Below are 21,180 nucleotides of genomic sequence, written 5' to 3'. Positions count from 1 at the left end.
TTTAGGAAAAGTGTAGAGGTTTTAGGGTTAGAATGCAATGAATCAGTAAATGCAAATATTGACAATAAAGTGAGTGAGACAACTTAAATGCTGTTCTCACAGTACAGAGAAGTGCTAATAAGTGAATCAAAACATCAGAATGTACCATGTGTCGAACGGTTCTGTCTACGAGGAATACTTTGGCTGAATTTCTCTTGCATTATGCGTGTTAAGGGTTAGGGTTAGAATTATAGTTTTGTTATTGGCTAGGTCGGTATGAAGCAATAACTTTAAATGCTATCCGCCTTGTCGCATGAAATTGTTGAGGCCGATTAAATGTTGTCTTGACAGTACAGGCTTGTGCAAATATGTTTGTGAAATGAGCGTCAGAATGCAGCATGTGGCGATCATTTCTGTGTATTTGTGGCAATGCTACTTTATTTGTCTTGTGTTTTCCGGGTCCAGGCTTTGAGTTACCTTTAAGATTAAAGGTTGTTTTGCGGTTAGGGTGCTGTAAAATTGTAAATATAAATGATAAGCATCTTGTCTGATTAAGTGATTAAAGCATTGGTCAAATTAGTATCAGAAATGGAATATGTGCCCAACATTTTTGGTTTCGAGATTAAATATATGCTGAGGTCTACTGCATTGCTCTTGTATCATTATGGTTAAATGGGTATGATTAGGATTCGAGTTTTGGTTAGGATTAGTGTTAATTGTAGGGAGCAATGAATTAGTAAATATAACTTATGAAAACGATCTTACCTCATAAGGCGGCTAACGCAGATTGAAGGATGTCCTCTTAGTACAGACTAGTCCTAATCTTTCTCGAATCACCGCCACACTTTACCATTGAGACATCAGTCCATTTTACGAGAACTGTTGATGTATTTCTCTTGCATTGGATGAGAGTATGCTGCAGATTTCCCATAATATTCTAACACTCGTGCTTATTTCCGTGAAAAGTTGTGTCATGTTTGTACAGGATCTCCTCCTCTAGGGCTAGAAGTAAAGACCTATCAGGTTTTCTTGGGGTTAGAGATGATGTATCTTCCTATTTCGTTGAGTTGTACAAGGTGTCCAAGATTTCTCCTAGCTTGTGAAGCATGCTCCTAGAATTTCCTTTTCTATTTACCATACTTACCTTCAGGAAGATGTAAGTTACCGTTCATGTTGTATCATAAATTTAAGTTGCTTTGTGTCTGCGTAAATATTGTACTGGATGTACGATGTTTCCAACTCTTTCCCTGGGATGTGACTGCAGACTGTTAAAAGTTGTTTTGTTTTCCTATAATGGGAATGTATCAATTAAATTAAAGATTAATCGGTTGTCAGTTACCCACATCATGAAGTATATATGTCAGGTGATTATTTGTAGATTGGTGTTGGCACATTGAGTTTGGTTTAAGATCTTGATTTGCACAAGTTGACTCGTCTGCAGGAATACACTTCGATGCGGTTCTTTAGTTTGATCCGTTTGATTTATTGGATGGTTTCTGCATAATAATGTGCACTTCTGCCATTCTGTCCACATACATTCATCAGTACATCAAGTCTCTAGAAAAGAAACCACTGGCAAACAATATTACACCTTTGATAAATTAACTGAACTTACCAACCTCAGTCTTCAAATTTGCAGGATTTTGGTTGCTTTATCTTGTTTCTTTACCACGTAATGGATCTACAAATTCAAGTAAACATTTCAAATATGCACCGAATATAATGCACACTTGTAATTTACAAGATTAAGAAATCTGTACAATATATATGCAGATTTGTGAAAGTGAGTTTATATATATACCCTGGATGGAAAGATCTTCTGTTGACACTTCTCACTAAGTGCCACCTGGTCTGTAATATTCCGTAATCAACACGTGTATTTCCTTTCTCACACCTTAGTTTGTCTAGCTATAGTTTACAGTAGTTTTCTTCCTGTTGAAAGTTCGTGTACAGCAAGAGTCCAGGCTAATCAGCGTTAGAATGTATCATGTGACCAACAGTTATGTTCATCAGAACGAATGCTACTGTATATTCCTTAATTGACCTTGGTTTAGGGTTACAATTGCCGTTAATAAGATTGTTACCTTGACATTTTAAAAGTTATATTAGGGTTCGGGTGCTCTGACGTAGTGAATCTATATAATTATAACGATCATACCTGATGAAGTGCCCGAAGCAACTTAAATGCTGACATCCCAGTACAGAGTAGTGTTAAATGGTGTGTCCAATCAACATCAAAATGTACCATGTGGCCAACAGTGCTGTTTCCGATAACTTATTCTCCAACGTTTCTGGTTTTTCAGTCAGGGTTAAGGTTAGGTTTAGGTTGCTGTGAAGCAATACCATCTTGTGCTTACTATCATACCCCATGAAAATGTTGACAACGATTAATTTTGTCTCCACAGTACAGACCTGTACTAATATGCTTGTTAAATCAGCATCAGAATATGCTGATATTAAATTAATTGTGTAGTTAGTTTGTATTGGTATCATTTTAGCTATCATTACTGATGAATCCTATTTCACATTGCATAGCATATTAATCTTCCCTGTTTTGTTGTACTTTAAGGTGTCTTTTCTATTAGTTTGAGGTTGTGCAAGGATTATTTTGCCTTATTTTTAATGGCTGAAACGAGGGCATGTGAGTGGTATAATCCGTGTCCCCATGGATGTCGAGGTTGTTGCAGTTTCCAATTGTATTGGTTGTACTTGATTGTCAGGTACCATTTTTAGTGTTCGAGATATTGTTAGTTCTTTAGTTTATTTATTATTGGTTAGGTGCAAAGTAGCAGTAAATTTAAATCATTACGATGTTACTTCATGAAGTGATTGAGGTATAGGTAATGCTGTCCTCACAATGCAGACTAGTGTTATTAAGTGTGTCAAAGCAGCATTAGAGTGTACCATGTGGCCAACAGTTCAGTTTACGAGAAATAAGTCTGCTGTATTTCCTTTTCTGTTATCACGATTAAGCGTTAGAGTTCGAATCCGAGTTATGGTTAGGGTTAGGTTGCGCGGAAGAAAGAACTTTAAATGCTAACAATCTTACCTCATGAACCGATTGGCGTAAATAAAATGTTGTCCTCACGGTACAGACTTGTGCTAATATGTTCGTCAAATCAGCATCAGAATGTACCATGTGGCGAACATTTCTCTTTATAGGAGCAAATGCTGCTGTAGTTTTCTCGTGTCATCCGAGTTTACGGTTAGCGTTATGGTTCGTGTCAGGGATTGGGTTAGGGTTAGGCTGCAATGAAACAGTAAATGTAAATGATGATAAGGATCTTACCTCGTGATGTCATTGACACTTATTTAAGGCAGTCCTCACAGTACATACTAGTTCTGACAAGTTTGTCATCTCAGCAGCAGCATGTACCATGTGGTTAACATTTATAACCGTAAATAAATGCTGCTTTATTTGTTCTATGTGATCTGGCTTTAAGGTTAGAATTGCCGTCAGGGGTAGTGTTATTTCTAAGGGTTAGGAGTTATGTTTGGGTTAGGGTACACTGAAGCAGTTGATATAACTAATAACGAGCTTAACTGATGAAGTGTTTGACGCAACTTAAATGCTGTCCTCACAGTACAGACTAGTGCTAATAGGTGTCACATCAGCAGCAGAATGTACCATGTGACCAACAGTTTTGTTTTGCAATAAATAATTTTGCTACGTTTCTCTTCTTTCATTCAGATTAAGGCTTAGAGTTGGGGTTAGGCTGCGATGCAGAAAGTACTTTCAACGTTTATTGTCTTACCGCATCAAATGTTTGACGCCGACTAATGCTGTCCCAACAGTACATACTTGTATTAATGTTTGATAAATCAGCATCAATATATGTACCATGTGGCAAGCAGTTCTGTTTATGCGGGGGAAACAACGCAACATGTCTCGTCTCATCCGGTTCTAGGGTTAGAGTTTGCGTTAAGGTTAGCAGTTAGGTTAGGGTTAGAGTACAATGAAACAATAAGCATAAATAATAAGCCTCTTGCCTCATGAAGTGATTGACGTAAATTAAATGCGGTTCCCATAGTACAGGCTAGTGCTAATAACTTTGTCGAAATAGCATCAGAATGTACCATGTGGCCAACAGTTTTGTATATGAGAAATAAAATGCTGAATTCTGCTGTATTGCTCTTCTCTCATCCGGATCAAGGGTTAGGGTTTCGATTGTCGTTTTGGTTAGGGTGCGATGAAGCAATAACATTAAATGTTACATTTTTTTCCTCCATCAAATGGCTGACGCACATTAAATGATGTCCTCACAGTACAGGCTTGTGCTAATACGTTTGTCAAATCAGCATCAGAATGTACTATGTGGCGATCATTGTTTATGGTATCAGATGCTGCTGCTATAGTTGTATTCGTTTCAAATCAGATTTAGGAAAAGTGTAGAGGTTTTAGGGTTAGAATGCAATGAATCAGTAAATGCAAATATTGACAATAAAGTGAGTGAGACAACTTAAATGCTGTTCTCACAGTACAGAGAAGTGCTAATAAGTGAATCAAAACATCAGAATGTACCATGTGTCGAACGGTTCTGTCTACGAGGAATACTTTGGCTGAATTTCTCTTGCATTATGCGTGTTAAGGGTTAGGGTTAGAATTATAGTTTTGTTATTGGCTAGGTCGGTATGAAGCAATAACTTTAAATGCTATCCGCCTTGTCGCATGAAATTGTTGAGGCCGATTAAATGTTGTCTTGACAGTACAGGCTTGTGCAAATATGTTTGTGAAATGAGCGTCAGAATGCAGCATGTGGCGATCATTTCTGTGTATTTGTGGCAATGCTACTTTATTTGTCTTGTGTTTTCCGGGTCCAGGCTTTGAGTTACCTTTAAGATTAAAGGTTGTTTTGCGGTTAGGGTGCTGTAAAATTGTAAATATAAATGATAAGCATCTTGTCTGATTAAGTGATTAAAGCATTGGTCAAATTAGTATCAGAAATGGAATATGTGCCCAACATTTTTGGTTTCGAGATTAAATATATGCTGAGGTCTACTGCATTGCTCTTGTATCATTATGGTTAAATGGGTATGATTAGGATTCGAGTTTTGGTTAGGATTAGTGTTAATTGTAGGGAGCAATGAATTAGTAAATATAACTTATGAAAACGATCTTACCTCATAAGGCGGCTAACGCAGATTGAAGGATGTCCTCTTAGTACAGACTAGTCCTAATCTTTCTCGAATCACCGCCACACTTTACCATTGAGACATCAGTCCATTTTACGAGAACTGTTGATGTATTTCTCTTGCATTGGATGAGAGTATGCTGCAGATTTCCCATAATATTCTAACACTCGTGCTTATTTCCGTGAAAAGTTGTGTCATGTTTGTACAGGATCTCCTCCTCTAGGGCTAGAAGTAAAGACCTATCAGGTTTTCTTGGGGTTAGAGATGATGTATCTTCCTATTTCGTTGAGTTGTACAAGGTGTCCAAGATTTCTCCTAGCTTGTGAAGCATGCTCCTAGAATTTCCTTTTCTATTTACCATACTTACCTTCAGGAAGATGTAAGTTACCGTTCATGTTGTATCATAAATTTAAGTTGCTTTGTGTCTGCGTAAATATTGTACTGGATGTACGATGTTTCCAACTCTTTCCCTGGGATGTGACTGCAGACTGTTAAAAGTTGTTTTGTTTTCCTATAATGGGAATGTATCAATTAAATTAAAGATTAATCGGTTGTCAGTTACCCACATCATGAAGTATATATGTCAGGTGATTATTTGTAGATTGGTGTTGGCACATTGAGTTTGGTTTAAGATCTTGATTTGCACAAGTTGACTCGTCTGCAGGAATACACTTCGATGCGGTTCTTTAGTTTGATCCGTTTGATTTATTGGATGGTTTCTGCATAATAATGTGCACTTCTGCCATTCTGTCCACATACATTCATCAGTACATCAAGTCTCTAGAAAAGAAACCACTGGCAAACAATATTACACCTTTGATAAATTAACTGAACTTACCAACCTCAGTCTTCAAATTTGCAGGATTTTGGTTGCTTTATCTTGTTTCTTTACCACGTAATGGATCTACAAATTCAAGTAAACATTTCAAATATGCACCGAATATAATGCACACTTGTAATTTACAAGATTAAGAAATCTGTACAATATATATGCAGATTTGTGAAAGTGAGTTTATATATATACCCTGGATGGAAAGATCTTCTGTTGACACTTCTCACTAAGTGCCACCTGGTCTGTAATATTCCGTAATCAACACGTGTATTTCCTTTCTCACACCTTAGTTTGTCTAGCTATAGTTTACATTAGTTTTCTTCCTGTTGAAAGTTCGTGTACAGCAAGAGTCCAGGCTAATCAGCGTTAGAATGTATCATGTGACCAACAGTTATGTTCATCAGAACGAATGCTACTGTATATTCCTTAATTGACCTTGGTTTAGGGTTACAATTGCCGTTAATAATATTGTTACCTTGACATTTTAAAAGTTATATTAGGGTTCGGGTGCTCTGACGTAGTGAATCTATATAATAATAACGATCATACCTGATGAAGTGCCCGAAGCAACTTAAATGCTGACATCCCAGTACAGAGTAGTGTTAAATGGTGTGTCCAATCAACATCAAAATGTACCATGTGGCCAACAGTGCTGTTTCCGATAACTTATTCTCCAACGTTTCTGGTTTTTCAGTCAGGGTTAAGGTTAGGTTTAGGTTGCTGTGAAGCAATACCATCTTGTGCTTACTATCATACCCCATGAAAATGTTGACAACGATTAATTTTGTCTCCACAGTACAGACCTGTACTAATATGCTTGTTAAATCAGCATCAGAATATGCTGATATTAAATTAATTGTGTAGTTAGTTTGTATTGGTATCATTTTAGCTATCATTACTGATGAATCCTATTTCACATTGCATAGCATATTAATCTTCCCTGTTTTGTTGTACTTTAAGGTGTCTTTTCTATTAGTTTGAGGTTGTGCAAGGATTATTTTGCCTTATTTTTAATGGCTGAAACGAGGGCATGTGAGTGGTATAATCCGTGTCCCCATGGATGTCGAGGTTGTTGCAGTTTCCAATTGTATTGGTTGTACTTGATTGTCAGGTACCATTTTTAGTGTTCGAGATATTGTTAGTTCTTTAGTTTATTTATTATTGGTTAGGTGCAAAGTAGCAGTAAATTTAAATCATTACGATGTTACTTCATGAAGTGATTGAGGTATAGGTAATGCTGTCCTCACAATGCAGACTAGTGTTATTAAGTGTGTCAAAGCAGCATTAGAGTGTACCATGTGGCCAACAGTTCAGTTTACGAGAAATAAGTCTGCTGTATTTCCTCTTCTGTTATCACGATTAAGCGTTAGAGTTCGAATCCGAGTTATGGTTAGGGTTAGGTTGCGCGGAAGAAAGAACTTTAAATGCTAACAATCTTACCTCATGAACCGATTGGCGTAAATAAAATGTTGTCCTCACGGTACAGACTTGTGCTAATATGTTCGTCAAATCAGCATCAGAATGTACCATGTGGCGAACATTTCTCTTTATAGGAGCAAATGCTGCTGCAGTTTTCTCGTGTCATCCGAGTTTACGGTTAGCGTTATGGTTCGTGTCAGGGATTGGGTTAGGGTTAGGCTGCAATGAAACAGTAAATGTAAATGATGATAAGGATCTTACCTCGTGATGTCATTGACACTTATTTAAGGCAGTCCTCACAGTACATACTAGTTCTGACAAGTTTGTCATCTCAGCAGCAGCATGTACCATGTGGTTAACATTTATAACCGTAAATAAATGCTGCTTTATTTGTTCTATGTGATCTGGCTTTAAGGTTAGAATTGCCGTCAGGGGTAGTGTTATTTCTAAGGGTTAGGAGTTATGTTTGGGTTAGGGTACACTGAAGCAGTTGATATAACTAATAACGAGCTTAACTGATGAAGTGTTTGACGCAACTTAAATGCTGTCCTCACAGTACAGACTAGTGCTAATAGGTGTCACATCAGCAGCAGAATGTACCATGTGACCAACAGTTTTGTTTTGCAATAAATAATTCTGCTACGTTTCTCTTCTTTCATTCAGATTAAGGCCTAGAGTTGGGGTTAGGCTGCGATGCAGAAAGTACTTTCAACGTTTATTGTCTTACCGCATCAAATGTTTGACGCCGACTAATGCTGTCCCAACAGTACATACTTGTATTAATGTTTGATAAATCAGCATCAATATATGTACCATGTGGCAAGCAGTTCTGTTTATGCGGGGGAAACAACGCAACATGTCTCGTCTCATCCGGTTCTAGGGTTAGAGTTTGCGTTAAGGTTAGCAGTTAGGTTAGGGTTAGAGTACAATGAAACAATAAGCATAAATAATAAGCCTCTTGCCTCATGAAGTGATTGACGTAAATTAAATGCGGTTCCCATAGTACAGGCTAGTGCTAATAACTTTGTCGAAATAGCATCAGAATGTACCATGTGGCCAACAGTTTTGTATATGAGAAATAAAATGCTGAATTCTGCTGTATTGCTCTTCTCTCATCCGGATCAAGGGTTAGGGTTTCGATTGTCGTTTTGGTTAGGGTGCGATGAAGCAATAACATTAAATGTTACATTTTTTTCCTCCATCAAATGGCTGACGCACATTAAATGATGTCCTCACAGTACAGGCTTGTGCTAATACGTTTGTCAAATCAGCATCAGAATGTACTATGTGGCGATCATTGTTTATGGTATCAGATGCTGCTGCTGTAGTTGTATTCGTTTCAGATCAGATTTAGGAAAAGTGTAGAGGTTTTAGGGTTAGAATGCAATGAATCAGTAAATGCAAATATTGACAATAAAGTGAGTGAGACAACTTAAATGCTGTTCTCACAGTACAGAGAAGTGCTAATAAGTGAATCAAAACATCAGAATGTACCATGTGTCGAACGGTTCTGTCTACGAGGAATACTTTGGCTGAATTTCTCTTGCATTATGCGTGTTAAGGGTTAGGGTTAGAATTATAGTTTTGTTATTGGCTAGGTCGGTATGAAGCAATAACTTTAAATGCTATCCGCCTTGTCGCATGAAATTGTTGAGGCCGATTAAATGTTGTCTTGACAGTACAGGCTTGTGCAAATATGTTTGTGAAATGAGCGTCAGAATGCAGCATGTGGCGATCATTTCTGTGTATTTGTGGCAATGCTACTTTATTTGTCTTGTGTTTTCCGGGTCCAGGCTTTGAGTTACCTTTAAGATTAAAGGTTGTTTTGCGGTTAGGGTGCTGTAAAATTGTAAATATAAATGATAAGCATCTTGTCTGATTAAGTGATTAAAGCATTGGTCAAATTAGTATCAGAAATGGAATATGTGCCCAACATTTTTGGTTTCGAGATTAAATATATGCTGAGGTCTACTGCATTGCTCTTGTATCATTATGGTTAAATGGGTATGATTAGGATTCGAGTTTTGGTTAGGATTAGTGTTAATTGTAGGGAGCAATGAATTAGTAAATATAACTTATGAAAACGATCTTACCTCATAAGGCGGCTAACGCAGATTGAAGGATGTCCTCTTAGTACAGACTAGTCCTAATCTTTCTCGAATCACCGCCACACTTTACCATTGAGACATCAGTCCATTTTACGAGAACTGTTGATGTATTTCTCTTGCATTGGATGAGAGTATGCTGCAGATTTCCCATAATATTCTAACACTCGTGCTTATTTCCGTGAAAAGTTGTGTCATGTTTGTACAGGATCTCCTCCTCTAGGGCTAGAAGTAAAGACCTATCAGGTTTTCTTGGGGTTAGAGATGATGTATCTTCCTATTTCGTTGAGTTGTACAAGGTGTCCAAGATTTCTCCTAGCTTGTGAAGCATGCTCCTAGAATTTCCTTTTCTATTTACCATACTTACCTTCAGGAAGATGTAAGTTACCGTTCATGTTGTATCATAAATTTAAGTTGCTTTGTGTCTGCGTAAATATTGTACTGGATGTACGATGTTTCCAACTCTTTCCCTGGGATGTGACTGCAGACTGTTAAAAGTTGTTTTGTTTTCCTATAATGGGAATGTATCAATTAAATTAAAGATTAATCGGTTGTCAGTTACCCACATCATGAAGTATATATGTCAGGTGATTATTTGTAGATTGGTGTTGGCACATTGAGTTTGGTTTAAGATCTTGATTTGCACAAGTTGACTCGTCTGCAGGAATACACTTCGATGCGGTTCTTTAGTTTGATCCGTTTGATTTATTGGATGGTTTCTGCATAATAATGTGCACTTCTGCCATTCTGTCCACATACATTCATCAGTACATCAAGTCTCTAGAAAAGAAACCACTGGCAAACAATATTACACCTTTGATAAATTAACTGAACTTACCAACCTCAGTCTTCAAATTTGCAGGATTTTGGTTGCTTTATCTTGTTTCTTTACCACGTAATGGATCTACAAATTCAAGTAAACATTTCAAATATGCACCGAATATAATGCACACTTGTAATTTACAAGATTAAGAAATCTGTACAATATATATGCAGATTTGTGAAAGTGAGTTTATATATATACCCTGGATGGAAAGATCTTCTGTTGACACTTCTCACTAAGTGCCACCTGGTCTGTAATATTCCGTAATCAACACGTGTATTTCCTTTCTCACACCTTAGTTTGTCTAGCTACAGTTTACAGTAGTTTTCTTCCTGTTGAAAGTTCGTGTACAGCAAGAGTCCAGGCTAATCAGCGTTAGAATGTATCATGTGACCAACAGTTATGTTCATCAGAACGAATGCTACTGTATATTCCTTAATTGACCTTGGTTTAGGGTTACAATTGCCGTTAATAAGATTGTTACCTTGACATTTTAAAAGTTATATTAGGGTTCGGGTGCTCTGACGTAGTGAATCTATATAATTATAACGATCATACCTGATGAAGTGCCCGAAGCAACTTAAATGCTGACATCCCAGTACAGAGTAGTGTTAAATGGTGTGTCCAATCAACATCAAAATGTACCATGTGGCCAACAGTGCTGTTTCCGATAACTTATTCTCCAACGTTTCTGGTTTTTCAGTCAGGGTTAAGGTTAGGTTTAGGTTGCTGTGAAGCAATACCATCTTGTGCTTACTATCATACCCCATGAAAATGTTGACAACGATTAATTTTGTCTCCACAGTACAGACCTGTACTAATATGCTTGTTAAATCAGCATCAGAATATGCTGATATTAAATTAATTGTGTAGTTAGTTTGTATTGGTATCATTTTAGCTATCATTACTGATGAATCCTATTTCACATTGCATAGCATATTAATCTTCCCTGTTTTGTTGTACTTTAAGGTGTCTTTTCTATTAGTTTGAGGTTGTGCAAGGATTATTTTGCCTTATTTTTAATGGCTGAAACGAGGGCATGTGAGTGGTATAATCCGTGTCCCCATGGATGTCGAGGTTGTTGCAGTTTCCAATTGTATTGGTTGTACTTGATTGTCAGGTACCATTTTTAGTGTTCGAGATATTGTTAGTTCTTTAGTTTATTTATTATTGGTTAGGTGCAAAGTAGCAGTAAATTTAAATCATTACGATGTTACTTCATGAAGTGATTGAGGTATAGGTAATGCTGTCCTCACAATGCAGACTAGTGTTATTAAGTGTGTCAAAGCAGCATTAGAGTGTACCATGTGGCCAACAGTTCAGTTTACGAGAAATAAGTCTGCTGTATTTCCTTTTCTGTTATCACGATTAAGCGTTAGAGTTCGAATCCGAGTTATGGTTAGGGTTAGGTTGCGCGGAAGAAAGAACTTTAAATGCTAACAATCTTACCTCATGAACCGATTGGCGTAAATAAAATGTTGTCCTCACGGTACAGACTTGTGCTAATATGTTCGTCAAATCAGCATCAGAATGTACCATGTGGCGAACATTTCTCTTTATAGGAGCAAATGCTGCTGTAGTTTTCTCGTGTCATCCGAGTTTACGGTTAGCGTTATGGTTCGTGTCAGGGATTGGGTTAGGGTTAGGCTGCAATGAAACAGTAAATGTAAATGATGATAAGGATCTTACCTCGTGATGTCATTGACACTTATTTAAGGCAGTCCTCACAGTACATACTAGTTCTGACAAGTTTGTCATCTCAGCAGCAGCATGTACCATGTGGTTAACATTTATAACCGTAAATAAATGCTGCTTTATTTGTTCTATGTGATCTGGCTTTAAGGTTAGAATTGCCGTCAGGGGTAGTGTTATTTCTAAGGGTTAGGAGTTATGTTTGGGTTAGGGTACACTGAAGCAGTTGATATAACTAATAACGAGCTTAACTGATGAAGTGTTTGACGCAACTTAAATGCTGTCCTCACAGTACAGACTAGTGCTAATAGGTGTCACATCAGCAGCAGAATGTACCATGTGACCAACAGTTTTGTTTTGCAATAAATAATTTTGCTACGTTTCTCTTCTTTCATTCAGATTAAGGCTTAGAGTTGGGGTTAGGCTGCGATGCAGAAAGTACTTTCAACGTTTATTGTCTTACCGCATCAAATGTTTGACGCCGACTAATGCTGTCCCAACAGTACATACTTGTATTAATGTTTGATAAATCAGCATCAATATATGTACCATGTGGCAAGCAGTTCTGTTTATGCGGGGGAAACAACGCAACATGTCTCGTCTCATCCGGTTCTAGGGTTAGAGTTTGCGTTAAGGTTAGCAGTTAGGTTAGGGTTAGAGTACAATGAAACAATAAGCATAAATAATAAGCCTCTTGCCTCATGAAGTGATTGACGTAAATTAAATGCGGTTCCCATAGTACAGGCTAGTGCTAATAACTTTGTCGAAATAGCATCAGAATGTACCATGTGGCCAACAGTTTTGTATATGAGAAATAAAATGCTGAATTCTGCTGTATTGCTCTTCTCTCATCCGGATCAAGGGTTAGGGTTTCGATTGTCGTTTTGGTTAGGGTGCGATGAAGCAATAACATTAAATGTTACATTTTTTTCCTCCATCAAATGGCTGACGCACATTAAATGATGTCCTCACAGTACAGGCTTGTGCTAATACGTTTGTCAAATCAGCATCAGAATGTACTATGTGGCGATCATTGTTTATGGTATCAGATGCTGCTGCTATAGTTGTATTCGTTTCAAATCAGATTTAGGAAAAGTGTAGAGGTTTTAGGGTTAGAATGCAATGAATCAGTAAATGCAAATATTGACAATAAAGTGAGTGAGACAACTTAAATGCTGTTCTCACAGTACAGAGAAGTGCTAATAAGTGAATCAAAACATCAGAATGTACCATGTGTCGAACGGTTCTGTCTACGAGGAATACTTTGGCTGAATTTCTCTTGCATTATGCGTGTTAAGGGTTAGGGTTAGAATTATAGTTTTGTTATTGGCTAGGTCGGTATGAAGCAATAACTTTAAATGCTATCCGCCTTGTCGCATGAAATTGTTGAGGCCGATTAAATGTTGTCTTGACAGTACAGGCTTGTGCAAATATGTTTGTGAAATGAGCGTCAGAATGCAGCATGTGGCGATCATTTCTGTGTATTTGTGGCAATGCTACTTTATTTGTCTTGTGTTTTCCGGGTCCAGGCTTTGAGTTACCTTTAAGATTAAAGGTTGTTTTGCGGTTAGGGTGCTGTAAAATTGTAAATATAAATGATAAGCATCTTGTCTGATTAAGTGATTAAAGCATTGGTCAAATTAGTATCAGAAATGGAATATGTGCCCAACATTTTTGGTTTCGAGATTAAATATATGCTGAGGTCTACTGCATTGCTCTTGTATCATTATGGTTAAATGGGTATGATTAGGATTCGAGTTTTGGTTAGGATTAGTGTTAATTGTAGGGAGCAATGAATTAGTAAATATAACTTATGAAAACGATCTTACCTCATAAGGCGGCTAACGCAGATTGAAGGATGTCCTCTTAGTACAGACTAGTCCTAATCTTTCTCAAATCACCGCCACACTTTACCATTGAGACATCAGTCCATTTTACGAGAACTGTTGATGTATTTCTCTTGCATTGGATGAGAGTATGCTGCAGATTTCCCATAATATTCTAACACTCGTGCTTATTTCCGTGAAAAGTTGTGTCATGTTTGTACAGGATCTCCTCCTCTAGGGCTAGAAGTAAAGACCTATCAGGTTTTCTTGGGGTTAGAGATGATGTATCTTCCTATTTCGTTGAGTTGTACAAGGTGTCCAAGATTTCTCCTAGCTTGTGAAGCATGCTCCTAGAATTTCCTTTTCTATTTACCATACTTACCTTCAGGAAGATGTAAGTTACCGTTCATGTTGTGTCATAAATTTAAGTTGCTTTGTGTCTGCGTAAATATTGTACTGGATGTACGATGTTTCCAACTCTTTCCCTGGGATGTGACTGCAGACTGTTAAAAGTTGTTTTGTTTTCCTATAATGGGAATGTATCAATTAAATTAAAGATTAATCGGTTGTCAGTTACCCACATCATGAAGTATATATGTCAGGTGATTATTTGTAGATTGGTGTTGGCACATTGAGTTTGGTTTAAGATCTTGATTTGCACAAGTTGACTCGTCTGCAGGAATACACTTCGATGCGGTTCTTTAGTTTGATCCGTTTGATTTATTGGATGGTTTCTGCATAATAATGTGCACTTCTGCCATTCTGTCCACATACATTCATCAGTACATCAAGTCTCTAGAAAAGAAACCACTGGCAAACAATATTACACCTTTGATAAATTAACTGAACTTACCAACCTCAAGCAGCAGAGGGGGTGAATCGGACATTTTGTCCAATCGTTATTTTGCTTAATTATTACTTTCTGCACTCAGCGGATCCGGTGTAGTCAGCGCTGGTAAAAAAAAAACGACGACGTCGTTGGGGGATCGTCGCGTCGTCATTTGGTTTAATTAATACCTTCTGCGCGTCGATCCCCAGCGTCGTCAGCGTCCGGTAAGCACATCGACGACCGCGTCGATGTCATCGCCCCCTCTGCTGCTTACAATGAAAATTAGTTACAACTAACCGAATATTTGGTCAAGTCCGATACGATATCGTGTCCGAGGATCATGTAAATTTATCGTTACGAATCCATGTGGGGTTGACTGAGCATGACTAAAAAAGTTTCGAAAAGTATTAAAGTCCATGTCACCGCCGCACCATGTCTGCCAAATATTTCGTAGCGTGTGTGTATCAACGCCGTTGAATACAGCAAGAATATTACAATTGTCTCTAATTACTTTTGGAATCTGAGTGTATCGTTGAGTGACATATATCACGTCAGTGTTTTTATGCCTGCCTCTGGAAAATATCCTAGCTGGGTTTTTTTGATTGTCTAACATAACATCATCGTACACGACTAGATTGTTAACGTCGCCATCAATATCATCAATACCCGGTGCATCATTGATATCTGTAATAAACTCGATGACATTTTTTTTAGCGATCGCTGATGCATTCTCGTTGAAATCTTTCAACACCTCGTAGCATCGTTGATCATCTACGCTAGGAGCAACCAAATACAACTTATCCCACTTCATCCATCTCATTATTAAATTGAGTAACAATTGCGTCTTGCCGGATCCAGATGGTCCGATGATAATCATCCGGATCGAGTTTGGTAACGCTGCAACATGCTTAACTGGTTCTCTTGTTTTAGTCGCCGAAAAATCAATTATATCCATATCTCTATACATAAATTATGGATCTATATTGTGTGAAGTGTAGAGTGCGTACTGGCACAAATGATATGACAACCGCTACAACAAGAAATAACAGATCGGCGCTTACTGGTAAGTGTGTACAATGCGGTACAAAGAAATTTAGATTTATTTCTATTAAACCCGGGGACGCTTTAAAAAAAAGCGAGGAGGTGATATTGCAGCCAAATTGGCAAAACTCCCCGGAACACCGTGGGCAAAGTATCCAGGAGAAAAGCACCTCCCAGGATATAGCTACTGTGGCCCCGGAACACGATTAGATATCAGACTCGATGATCAAAATCAGCCCAAACCCGGTGAGTATCCAATAAACGCTATCGATAAGGCGTGTCATGTTCATGATGTTGCTTATCGTAGCGGTGATCTGCAACAGCGTCATATCGCGGATGTAAAATTAATTCACGCATTAAATGCTATTCCTGATAAATCCGTCAAAGAAAAATTGGCCTCATGGTTGGTAAAATCGGCTATGAAAGGTAAATTAATGATTGGAAGCGGAGCTTCTCGCGCTGGTAATTGAAAACGCTAGCGTTTATAATAACAACATGGAATCCATCTATTATTCTCCGAGAGGATACTGGAAGGGGAAGGCCGCAATTGGTAAACTCGCAAGCGCTGCAAAGGTAACAAAGGCCACTGCGGCTAATTGGTTATCCAAACAGGCTATATGGCAAATTTATCTACCACCGCCTAAACAAATCAACTTTTCGCGCTTTGATGTCAGCGTACCTAATGAAGTTCATCAGGCTGATATACTATTTTTGCCGCATGACAACGGTTACAAATACGCGCTAACCGTAGTTGATGTTGCGAGTCGATACAAACAAGCGGAACCGTTAAAAACAAAGTCGGCAACTGAAGTAGCCGCTGCGTTTGAAAGAATTTATCGAAGAGGCCCTCTGCGCTGGCCAAATCTATTACAAGTTGATCCCGGTAGTGAATTTCGCGGCGCTGTTTTATCAACGCTGAAACATCATAGCGTCGCGGTACGACGAGGTCATACTGCGCTACATCGTGATCAGGCAATTGTTGAACGATTCAATCGGACTCTCGCTGAACGGTTATTTGGATATCAATACGCGAAGGAATTCATTCAGGAAAAACGATCTCGTGAATGGGTTGAAAGGTTGCCAGGTGTAATTGCAGCGTTAAATAACGAGATTACCCGAGCAATCAACATTAAGCCCAGCGACGCGATTAAATACGAGTATATACCCGGAAAATCAAAATAAATAGCGTTTCCAAGCCGATTCTCGGCAATGTCACCGTGAGATATCTATATGAACCAGGAGAGCTTGAAGGCGGTAAAAAAAGAGCTACTGATCCTATTTGGAGTGTTACCACACATAACATATCAACGATAACACGATCAACTGGTAGACCACCGATCTACAGACTGGATTCAACTGCTCCTCAGCGCGGATTTACACGCGAGCAACTACAAGTGATACCTGACGATACTCAATTACCCCCGCGTGGTCTTAACTAGCGCCGTTGCGTCTATTGCACTCAAGACATGTCAACCTCACATTGTTTTTGACATGACCGAGACTGTTATCGATCCTGTCCACGGTAAATTGGCGAGCGTCTTTATCCGAATAACGCCAGCGCATTACACAATTACAACTCGCGCAGTGATTATTCTGTTGTTGTCGTAACGCAATTATTAATTCGGCATCAATATCAAAACGCCGCTGTTTTTTTTTATCCTGTTGGCGGTAACCCGAGAGTTTTCTATCAATGACGCTTGCATCGATGACTCCGTCACTGGCTTCGTCACTGACTCCGTCAATAACAATTCTTCGAAGCTGATTTATCCTTCGTACTCGGGACACTGCAAGATAGACTAGATTCGACCATTCGATGCGATTATCAACCATCCAAACAATTGTGTCCGTGATGGTTAGTCCCTGCGAGGAATGTATTGTTGTTGCGTATCCTAGCGTCCACGGGGATTTATTAGCACGTAGCGCGTCCTCGACGACGCTGATATCAACGAGCACGATATCATTCAGCACGAGAATTTGTTTTTTTGTCCCTGACGCTGTCGGGCCCGGGATTTCAACTTCAATGTTCTGCTGCCGTGTGTCCGCGGGTCTATAACACAACGGCACTGGACGCGTTGGAAACTTTTCCTTATGCAACGCAAACAACTTCCGCTGAAGTGTGTCTCTGACTATCTTTCTACTCGCTACAATCAAATCGTTTGGTCTCCATGTTTCCCAGAATTCATTTAACGGCGTTTCCGGAATCACCTCGCGGATTATTTCACACTGAATTCTATCCGGCTGTAATCTGATTAATTTTTTAACCCCGCGCAGTTGTTCATCAAGTGCTCGGTAATCAGTATCGGTTTCTTCATAATAGTCCACAAAACCCTTTAACCAATCATGTGGGCCCTCGCCGACAAATGGTGGTGGTTGACCATGGTGGCCACACATGATCACCGCTGTATTCGTGAGCAGCAACCAATCAAGAAACATTTGTAAAGTATCTAACGAAACAGTACATATCTCATCCCAAATGATAACCCCAGGAATAAATTTTTCACCCATTCGATCAGGAGTCCACTCACCGCCGCTGTATCGAAAAAAGCTGTGATAAGTAACGGCGTCAACATTTCGTTGTTTTATCTCTCGCGCTAGTCTATGGGTCGGTGTAAGCACGATTATACTTGCCCGCGTACGAAATAATTCAATTGCCCGAGTCGTCTTTCCTGACCCGCCACAGCCGCTTAAATAAACTGTTTTGTGTCTACAAATTGGATCAGAACACGGTGGTGCATTAGACCATTCTGATAAATTATCACCGCGTAAGTAGTTGTTCTCAACGGTGACATCTGCTGACGGGGAATAATCGCGTCGTATTTCATTTTTAATTCTCCATGTACCCCAACTCTCGTCCGGACTAGTAAACTCGGCTACGTTTTCCTTATACGCTACGTCAACATAACACGAATCAACGGCTACTCTAACCGCGGTATCGGGGAATCTATTTATCATCGAGAATAAATTGATAGCGGCATAACCCAGCATAGACGCCCTCAAATGCGGATACGCGGGGCTGTCTCCATCGCCGTAGGTAACAACTGTACCCAACTTTGTTCCATTGGACAAGAAAGCTGTTTTGCAGTTCACGTATCTATTTTTTGCCACTGCGTCCTTGATTACGAAATCATATTCTGCGTCATCTATAATCAGCCGTGAGCAATATCGTTTGTAGTCGTGGTTTTTTCCACCTTGTGTGAACTTACCAATTATTCTTCTACCGAGATCTTTTGCCTCTCTGTTTCGTTGGTTAAATATCCTCCTGGACCATTCGATGATATATTCCTCGTCGGCATCAATGTTTTTTCTGGATTCGTCAATTATGCTATCTAGACGCTCCGGTTCTGGTAACCAGACTTCAGTCTGCGCCCGGTATGATATAATCGCGTCACTGACAATCAACGAAACTAGCATGCTACAATCAATCATATACCGTAGCAGCGCTATTGGCAACCACTTCTTTTCAGCTATGTGTCTACCGATCCAAATATAACAACAGCGATGGAGTCCTGCCGCGAATTCAAATGATACTATGCGGGCGAATCCGGTTAAATCAAAATCAGGCAGTGGTCCATTAATAGCAACACGAGTCATTTCATGACTGGGGTGTCCAAATCGTTTGAAATACTCAGCGGCGGATCCATACCCGAGAAAACTCGCTGGATAACAGGCAACCATATCAACGGAAATCATAGCGTCGCGGTTGTATTCAGTGTTCCATAGTCCACCGTGATAATATTCCAAACAACTGGATTGTACATCCGGTAGAAATTCCTTGCGCGTTGGTCTCCACGCATTTTTCCTTGCTGCAACATGAGCTACAACCGATGGAATCGTAAAACAATTTGTTAGCAGTTGTTCATCATGCTCTTCAAATTCCATGGCGGTTTTTTTCATCCTGTTGTGAAATGCTTCAGTGCGATATAATTCGCCGTTTGGTCTTACAAACTGATCAAAGGTATCCATGTCGTTTTCAGCGCTGCGAAGTAACCACACTGATACAGGGTCATTTTTACACAAGCAAGCAATAGCATCAAATAGTTTCCTCTCCGCGAGAAAACCGTCCTCTCCCAGGAATTCTTCGGGTATATACTTTACTGTTCTATCCCGTGGAAATATTGTGATCGCGGGCGTCCATGCGTGTTCGTTATGATCAATAATTTTGATTGGGGCTCCCTTCGATTTATACTTTGATTCGTATAATACTTCACCGGTTATCGTTGTAACGGTTATTGGAAATCTCAACGACGTTTCTAATCTCGCTATGTCGCTGATGGTCGCTCCACGCTCTTTTACGGTTAGTTCCCACTGGTTGATTTTGCTACGTCGTAAATCAGTCAATTTGTTTCCTCGACATGCATTTGTAAAATGTTCTATTATTCGTTCTGCTACACAATTTATCCCCGTTGACTGTTTCATCGGTTTCAGTTTTCCGATATCAGGTTTCTTATTTAACGGGTATATTCCATAAACAACTGCTGTTTCAGGATACGCTCGTTCATAGTATGGTCTGTCAATTCCGGTTAACAACCCCGGCTTGGAGTCGCGGCTGACAGTGACTGTTTTCTTGTCGCTGAGAACTGGTTCAAATTTATCACGTATGATCCAATCGCCTGATTTCACCCGGACAATGAATTTTACTCTGAAGAAATACCTTTTACCGTCAAGTTGTGATATTATCGTTACTGCGCGGTTGTCGTTCATGGTAGCATCAACAACGCCATCAATTCGAAATGTTGACCAACTATGAGATGCACCATCACGTTTGAATTCATTGATACAATCGCGTATTTTATTCAACAGGGTTCTATCGTTTATTAATGCTTTTTGTGTGTCCTTGAGGACTCTATCGAGATTGAACTTAATATTTTTCCGGGGCTTAATTGCTGCTAATCTCTCGAACTCATCCATATAATTAAAACAAGTATTTAAATGAAAGAATATAGTATAATGAATCACTGTAAATGGTTGATGATTGGGTCGACAACCCCGTGCAATAAATCATGTAGAGGTGAATTCTGCGGATATCATTTACAAAGCGTTCGTAATGGTTCTCTTGGCCCCCTACCGTGCTTGGTTTGCCACGTCGGTGTAAGAGGAAAATCGCAGTTGTGTATCAATTGTGGCGGAAAGCGATACAGGGAACTAAAACGCTATTATGACAAGCGAATTAAAAACGCCGTCATTGACCCCACCGCAGACTTCGTCATCAAAACTCCTCAGGACTACATTGCAAGGTTTATAATTAAACCAAATAATAAATTAGACAAGTAGTATTATTATACAAATGGACCAAGAGTTCAGACCTCACCCTGTGTTTGTTAATTACGAGGCATCTCGCGACGGCATTGTTAGAAACCGCAGACTGAAGAAGCCGGTTGGTACCGTAAATAATCACGGATACTTGCGATTTAATGCTGGGAAAAAAATCTGTCTTATTCACAGGATGGTGTATGAAGCGTTTAACGGACTGATCAACGACGGTCTCGTTATTGATCACATTG

Source organism: Sinohyriopsis cumingii, chromosome 14 (genome assembly GCF_028554795.1).
Source record: "Sinohyriopsis cumingii isolate HCF-2022 chromosome 14, ASM2855479v2, whole genome shotgun sequence".
Taxonomy (NCBI): Eukaryota; Metazoa; Mollusca; class Bivalvia; order Unionida; family Unionidae; genus Sinohyriopsis; species Sinohyriopsis cumingii.
Note: the sequence above shows the minus strand (reverse complement) of the source record.